The following is a 7,487-nucleotide window of genomic DNA, read 5'->3' as shown; positions in this document are numbered from 1 at the left end:
ACAATGAGGTCAACTCTGGATTTGCTCTTTTCTGAAGCAACGAGGAGGGGTTGTAAAGGTGGGTAGCTGGAGGATGAAGGGAGCAATAGCAGGCAGAGTCTTCTAAACATTTTTTTAATCTGGTCAACTGAACTAGGAAATTTAGGGAAAAACTAAAGGGAACTGATTTGTGTGCATTAAGAAGAAGCTATTACAAATGATGTAGTCAGGAAATTCCCAAGAAGTTCAGGATAAAACAGTGGAGAGGAAACTGCGTTGGGACAAGTTAACCGAGCAGCTTAGTAACCTTGTATAATTCCCCCTTCTGAATGCTACTGACTATGGTGGTTGGATGACTTATGTGCCTCTTTGGAATTCTAAGGTTTGACACATGTGAGGCAGATAATGAGACTTAAAAATAGCTGTGATCACTTTTATTAATGTGGAGAGTTTGTTACAATTTTCTCTGCTACTTTGTCTGTTCTTTGAGGAGAAAATAGACAAGGAATGGATAGGGAAAAGCAGAGGATGGATTCTCAAGCACTAGGACTGAAGACAAGTGGCATTCGCTCAGGATGAGAGACAACGGCTCAAGGCCCTATGTCTGGAGCTTGACACATAGAGATGGGAATGAGTAGAGGACAGAGGGCTTGGGAAGCCCAAGATGTCAGAATAGGGCAATTTTGGCTGTGCACAGTGGCTCGTGCCTGTAATCCCAGTACTTTGCCCAGGTGGGTGGAACACTTTAGGTCAGGTGTTCAAGACTATCCTGGCCAACATGGTGAAACCCCTTCTCTACCAAAAATATAAAAAATTAGCTGGATGTGATGGCATGTGCCTGTAATCCTAGCTACTCCACGGGCTGAGGCATGAGAATTACTTGAACCCGGGAGGCGGAGGTTGCAGTGAGCTGAGAACAGTGCCTGGGTGACAGAATGAGACTCCATCTCAAAAAAAGAGAAAACTCCAAAAGATTTTATTTTCTTTTTTTTGAGCTGGAGTTTCGCTCTTGTTGTTTAGGCTGAAGTGCAATTGTGCAATCTTGGCTCACTGCAACCTCTGCCTCCCGGTTCAAGTGATTCTCCTGCCTCAGCCTCCTGAATAGCTGGGATTACAGGTACCTGCCACCACACCCAGGTATTTTTTATATTTTTGGTAGAGATGGGGTTTCACCATGTTAGTCAGGCTGGTCTCAAACTCCTGACCTCAGGTAATCCACCCGCCTCGGCCTCCCAAAGTGCTGGGATTACAGGTGCAAGCCACCGTGCCAAGCCAGAGAATTTTTATGGGCATAGAAGAGGAAGAATATTCTGGGAGTTCAAGGCATTACAGCATAGTGGAAGACAGGAGATTGTAATAGGAATTCCTACAGGCTCACTCTTTGGACTCTATTAAACATCAGAAAGAAATGTGTACAAAGCTATGCAGTTATTGGGATATTACACCAATGATAATGGATTTGGAGCAGTTAATGATATGCTGAAGATTGCACGGAAAGTGTTGAACCCAGGTTTGCTTGACAGCAGGCTTGAGCTCTTAACATTGTGTTCCGAGAACAAAACGATTAATAAGGTTGTCATACCTATCTATCTATATTGAAACACACACACACACACACACACACACACACACACACACACACAGAGAGAGAGAGAGAGAGAGAGAGAGCGCTTTGAGAAGAGAAAATATACTTTGTTTTCAAATGCCCATGAAACATCAAAAAAAAATTGACCATATTGATCAAAAAGCAAAGCTCAGTACATGTTTTGAAATGTTGATCTATTATGGCAGGATTTTCTGACCATAGTACAATACAACTGAAATAAATAACAAAAGATGGAAGACAGAAATACTTTAACTTCTTGGAAAAAATTCTTCTCATTTACTCTGAAATATGGAGGGAATTTCAACTCTGTGATTAAGAATGCATTGAAAATAGAGATAGTGGGAATATTATGAGCAAAATCTGTGATGTGTGACCAAGTATAACTCGAGGAGAATTCCTAGTCTTTAACATTTTCATTACTTAAATGAAGAAGATTAAACATAAATTTCCTATTCATTTATCTTCAAATGATTTGCTAAAAAAAAGATTAGAATAAAAGGAGTGAGAATTTTAAAATGATGAGGAGAAAATATAATAAGTTAGAAACTTGTATAAAATTGATAAAAAAAATTCAGTTCTTGTGTGTGTGTCTGGCAGGAGTAGGAAGGGTAGAAATACATTTAGAAAACAAAATCAATAAAATAAACAGTTAGCCAAATCAATTTTAAAAAGAGAAAAGAAATTTATACAAGTTTGGGAATGATACATGGAAAGTAGCCATAATACAGTGGAAATTAAAATAATTGTAGAGAGCCATTTGTGTAACTATGTCAATGATTTTAAAAATCTAGATAAAATGGATTTAAGAAAATGAATTTATCAAATTAGGCTCAAGTAGAGATTTGTAGTGTAATCATCAGCTGGCCTCCCATGGAGGGTTTAAATCAGGCTGCTCTTGAGCTGGGAAGCTGGCTTTTAGTGGCCAGTATCCAGTGCTTCTCTTCATCATTTCCAGGTTCAATGGGAATGACAGCTCCCTTTCTTGATGGTCATATTCTAGAACAGTCTCTTTGATAGATGCTGGGCCCTGTGTAAACCCCATGAGGTGATGAGTTTGGGGTAAACTACCCTTTGCTTTATAGCCTGGTTGCTTCACAAGACCATGCGAGCATGTATGAGATTACCAGATTTTATTATACATTTGAGGTGACTAAAGGGACTTCCAATTTTGAAAAGAAAAAATTTAAACTATATGCTAATACGACTTCTCCCATACTCCAAGAGACAGCACTAAGGAGTTAAAAAAAAATTTTTTTTCTTGAGACAGAGTCTCACTCTGTCACCCAAGCCCCAGTGCAGTGGCATGATCTCAGCTCACTGCAACCTCTGCCTCCCAGGTGCCTCAGCCTCCTGAGTAGCTGGGACTACAGGTTGTGCCACCAAGTCTGGCTAATTTTTTTGTATTTTTATTAGAGACGGGGTTTTGCTACGTTGACCAGGCTGGTCTCGAACTCCTGACCTTAAGTGATCTACCTACCTTGGACTCCCAAAGTACTGGGATTACAGGCGTGAGCTACCACGAAGTTAAGCACTTTATGGGGTTCCCCTCACTGAGTGTTACCAGTTCTAATCCCACTCCTCTTTCCACTCTACTGGGTGACTCCTACCTATCTTCTGAGAAATGGCAACCTCATTCATAAGAGTTGTTCTTACCTTAGAATCCTTCCCTATACCCTGACAATGTTTCTTCAGCACTGCATTCCTCAAGTCTAAGTTATTCATTCTAGAATAATGCCACAGACACTTCTAATAGGATAGTTCACAGTGGCCTTGGCACTCCAAGTTTTGCAGAGCAGCTCAGGGTAGGCATACTTAAGTCTGTTCCCATTCAAGTTCAAGTTCTCCTTATCAGGTGACTTGCAGAGTCTCCTCCTTAGTTTTCCAAGTGTCTAGCTGGTAACTCTTTACTTGGATGTCCACATAAACATCCCAAGGACAAATATTAATTCTCAGAGATGATACAGCCTAAACTCACCAGGAGGAAGGTGAGTATTTCCTTGACTCCTACATTTGCAAGGTTGCTGCTCTGTTGTAGAGTTATGACTGTACATTTGTGGCAGGACAGGGTCCTTAGTCCTCCTCTTATGCTTGCTTTGTATCAGCATTGTTGGTAGGGCCTTTTCGCATAATGAAACCTCAAATTTATGCTGTACGAGACATTCGATATTAGCAAGAGATTTATCTATTGTTTAGATTGTAAGAATCTGTAAGGCCTAACCATAAGGCACAAATAACTGTGGATTCATTCTTGTGGGTTCAGCATTGACCAAGGGACAAGTTACTTTTTGTCATCGGCTTATAAGAAAGGTGGTCTCACTGGCTGTGACATTGAAGGGCCTTGACAGGCTGCAGCCTCAGGCTTGGGGGTGAAGGTGGGGTAGGTACAGAGGTAGGAGTATATGTATATTAGGGAACAGATAGCAAAGGAAAGAGTGATGTAGAACAGAAAAAGGAAGGCCTCCCAGGCACCCACCTCTGTTTGGACGGAAAGGACAAACCACAAGTTAACCTTTGGAGAGCTTTTGTTTCTCTCCTTTATCCTTCATTATAGGTTCTGTCCCCTTGAGTCCTGCCAGAATATGAAATAAGACTGTTCCTGAGTTAAATATCATAATGACTCGTCTTCTGCTCATACAATGTTCTTTTCTAAATGAAAAATTACTGCTTTTTAGAGCTCAGCCGAAGCACCACTCCCCTCTCCCCAGTGTATGTGTGAGTTTTCCAATAAGTAGGACTCTGAGAACTCCTAGTTTGTGACTAAAAAACCACATTCTTTCTTTTTTTTTTTCTTTTTTTCTTTTGTGAGATGGAATCTTGCTCTGTTGCCCAGGATGGAGTACAGTGGTGTGATCTTGGCTCACTGCAGCTTCCGCCTCCCAGGTTCAAGTGATTCTCCCACCTCAGCCTCCCAAGTAGCTGGGATTACAGGCGTGTGCCACCATGCCTGGCTAATTTTTGTATTTTTAAAATTCAAGATGAGGTTTTGCCATGTTGGTCAGGCTGGTGTCGAACTTCTGACCTCAAGTGATCCACTCGCCTTGGCCTCCCAAAGTGCTGGGATTACAGGTGTGGGCCAGTCACGGTGGCCCACACATGTAATGTGTGGCCTGCACAGTCACGGTGGCCCACATTCTTTATTTAAAAACTATTCTTATGTAAATTACTGAATTACCAAAAATCAGCATTCAACAAAAATAAAAAATATGAGGTTTCTGTTGATTAAAATATGCTTCTACTTACTTTTTGTATGTAACGTTTTTTCACGTAGCTTAGGCAGTCAGAGCCATGACCAGTGTCTTTAGCTCAGAATTTCTGAGAGCCTCAACACTAGGAACTGTATTCATTAATAATCTGATACTGGGGATGTTGTCTGTCTAACCAAATTAGGTCATTTAATAGTGTGATCCTCTTTCTGAAACTGACAATTTTCCTTCCGGGTTAAATTGTCATCTCTCAGCACAGTCTCAGTTAAACTACTCTGATTATTTCACAAATGCCTTCACATTCCAAGCTGAGATATCCTCCAGAGACTTTTCTATACATTTTGTATATTTCTATACAAACCTTTACCATGTGTTTTATACTCAGTACGGTTACTCATCCATAACAAAGAATATTAAATCGATGCTGCAACACTGAACTAAACCGATCTCACCAAAAGTTCTCACTTATTAGATTATGGTCAGCACTCCCTGCGCACGCCCTTGCTGTCACCTGCAGAGAGCAACTTTAGGGCTTGCTTCAAAAACTAAAGGCAGATGGACAGAGAAGTGAGTTGGAAAGCATTCGGATTTTCTTTCATTTTTGTTTTTCAGCTTTATACATGCTTTAATATAATATCACTTAAATATTTTTTAAATAGAAAAATAATCATCTTAATCTTACTACCCAAAGGCAAATTAGTTTCATGTTTTTCACACTACCTTCTAGTTTTTGATCATATGTATATCTTTTTTTTACATATTTTAAGCATAGTGAACTTATGTTTTTGTAATATGTAATTATATGAATTATATGTTTGTTTTTTCACTTGATACTATATTATACATGTTTTTGCTTTTGCATTTTTTTAAGCTTTTTGTATTGTCATGGTCTTTCATAATATTAGTATACCACCATGTGTTTCGTAATTTCCTTATTATTAAACAGTAGCCATGTGATCTAGCATTGCTCAGGACAATTATTAGCCACTGGCAAATACAATGCAAATACAACTTAACATACATAATACAATTAATATGATATAATAATTTTCTGTAATTGTGGTAATTCAGAGCTGTGATTATGTTTAACTTCGTAACAAGATTACTTTGTCTGTCACATCTGTCATCTGTACTTCGAGACTATTGTTCACTCTGAAGCTGCCCTCAGTGACAGCCTGAGGCTAGATGGGCAGGGGCACCAGAAGTCAGACTGCCTGGGTGTGAAGCCTGGCTTTACCCCTTACTATCTGTTTGAGCTTAGAGTGAGTGAACACTGTTTGAGGTCTTTGCATCTCAGTTCCCTCCTGCGTAAAATGGCTATCACTGATAATATCTACTTTACAGAATCGTTATAGGATTATAAGGTATAACACTTGGAAAGCACTAAGAAATGTGAGCTATCACTGTTAGCAACATCTGCAATTTGGAGCATCTGTCTTGTGATTTATTTATGGTTATGATGAAATGGACTTGCAGATCTGTAGTTGTGTGAAAATGGAGGAGTACTTTCAGTGAATCAGTGCATTCTTCTGTCTGATCTAATCCTGTAAGTTTTAAAACTCACTTAACTAAGTTCTTTTAAGAGTATGTCTTACAGTATTCTCTATGGAAGAAAAACATTTGAAGTGGTTTGTAGTGTTTCTCACTGTGTGTCTTATATAGGTCATTTAAATTCTATTTTAAGTTAGACCAAAACAAATGTGTTCTTACATAATAATGGGAATCATAATAGCACCTGTCTCACGGGGAATAATGAAACCATAATAGCACCTGACTCACAGGGCTATTTTGAAGATTTAAATTAGTTAATATTCATACAGTAGAATAGGTCATAAATATAGCAAATACTGTGGAAGTATTTGCTAATAAAATAAAGTGAAACCATTCCAATGTTGTGGTGAAACTCTTTTTAGTTTGCATGATATAATTAGGAATTTTATTCATGTGGAAATTATATGGAGGAATTTAATTTTATTTAATTATGTGGAGCTTTTTGTCATTTCTAATTTTTAGCTTTTACAGATAATGCTGCCGATGGGCAACTTCATGCATGCATCTATTTGTTTTTCTTCTTTTAAAATACTTTCTTTAGGATAAAACCTTGGAGTGGGTTTGCTGGAAAAGTTTAGTGAAGAAGTCGGTTAGTTCTGACAGCAAACATTTCCAGGAAATGGGTGGGAAGGAGTCAAGCTGGGCTTTAACAAGATCAGGAGAGCTGGGAGGCTCTCTCGCAAACTTGAGAGCTCAGTGGATTTGGGTATTTGCAGGCAGCAAAAACAGGGTGGTGTGGGGTAACAGGCAATGGCTGGAATTCAGTCAGATGACATTCAGATCCATTTATCCTTCTCTGTTGAAATGCAAGCTTGTTTTGTCCCTGTGGGTATCCGTTTCTTCTAAAGCCTTTCCCAGTATAAGGGTCTATGAGTTCTTTATTTCTTAAATATTAAATACCTTCTAAATGTCTAAAATAAAACTCAGTAGTAGAGATGCAACAATGAGGAAAAATTAGTATCTTCCCTTAGACACGCAAAACAATTTTAAGGTAAATTTAAAAAGTGTGATAAACTCAAGTGATAAATACAGAAAACTGTAGAGGCATGGGGCAGCGGTGGGAGCTTACTCGCCCCAGCCTTGAGAGGTGGGCCTGGTGGAAGGGAAGGAAGTTTTCCTGGAGGAGGTAATGGTTGGGCTTAGCCTTC

General features: G+C 39.2%; 1 protein-coding gene across 1 annotated transcript in view; it reads left to right on the top strand.

The window, feature by feature from the left end:
- CUNH1orf74 (chromosome unknown C1orf74 homolog) overlaps positions 1-7,487 on the top strand; it is a 139,254-nt gene that overhangs the window by 29,539 nt on the left and 102,228 nt on the right. The gene's annotated exons all lie outside the window — the stretch shown is intronic.

The sequence above is a fragment of the Sapajus apella genome, unplaced genomic scaffold, assembly GCF_009761245.1.
Source record: "Sapajus apella isolate SASKATOON/1434 unplaced genomic scaffold, GSC_monkey_1.0 scaffold22, whole genome shotgun sequence".
In the NCBI taxonomy this organism is placed as follows: Eukaryota; Metazoa; Chordata; class Mammalia; order Primates; family Cebidae; genus Sapajus; species Sapajus apella.
This window is presented reverse-complemented; position numbering and strand designations above follow the sequence as displayed.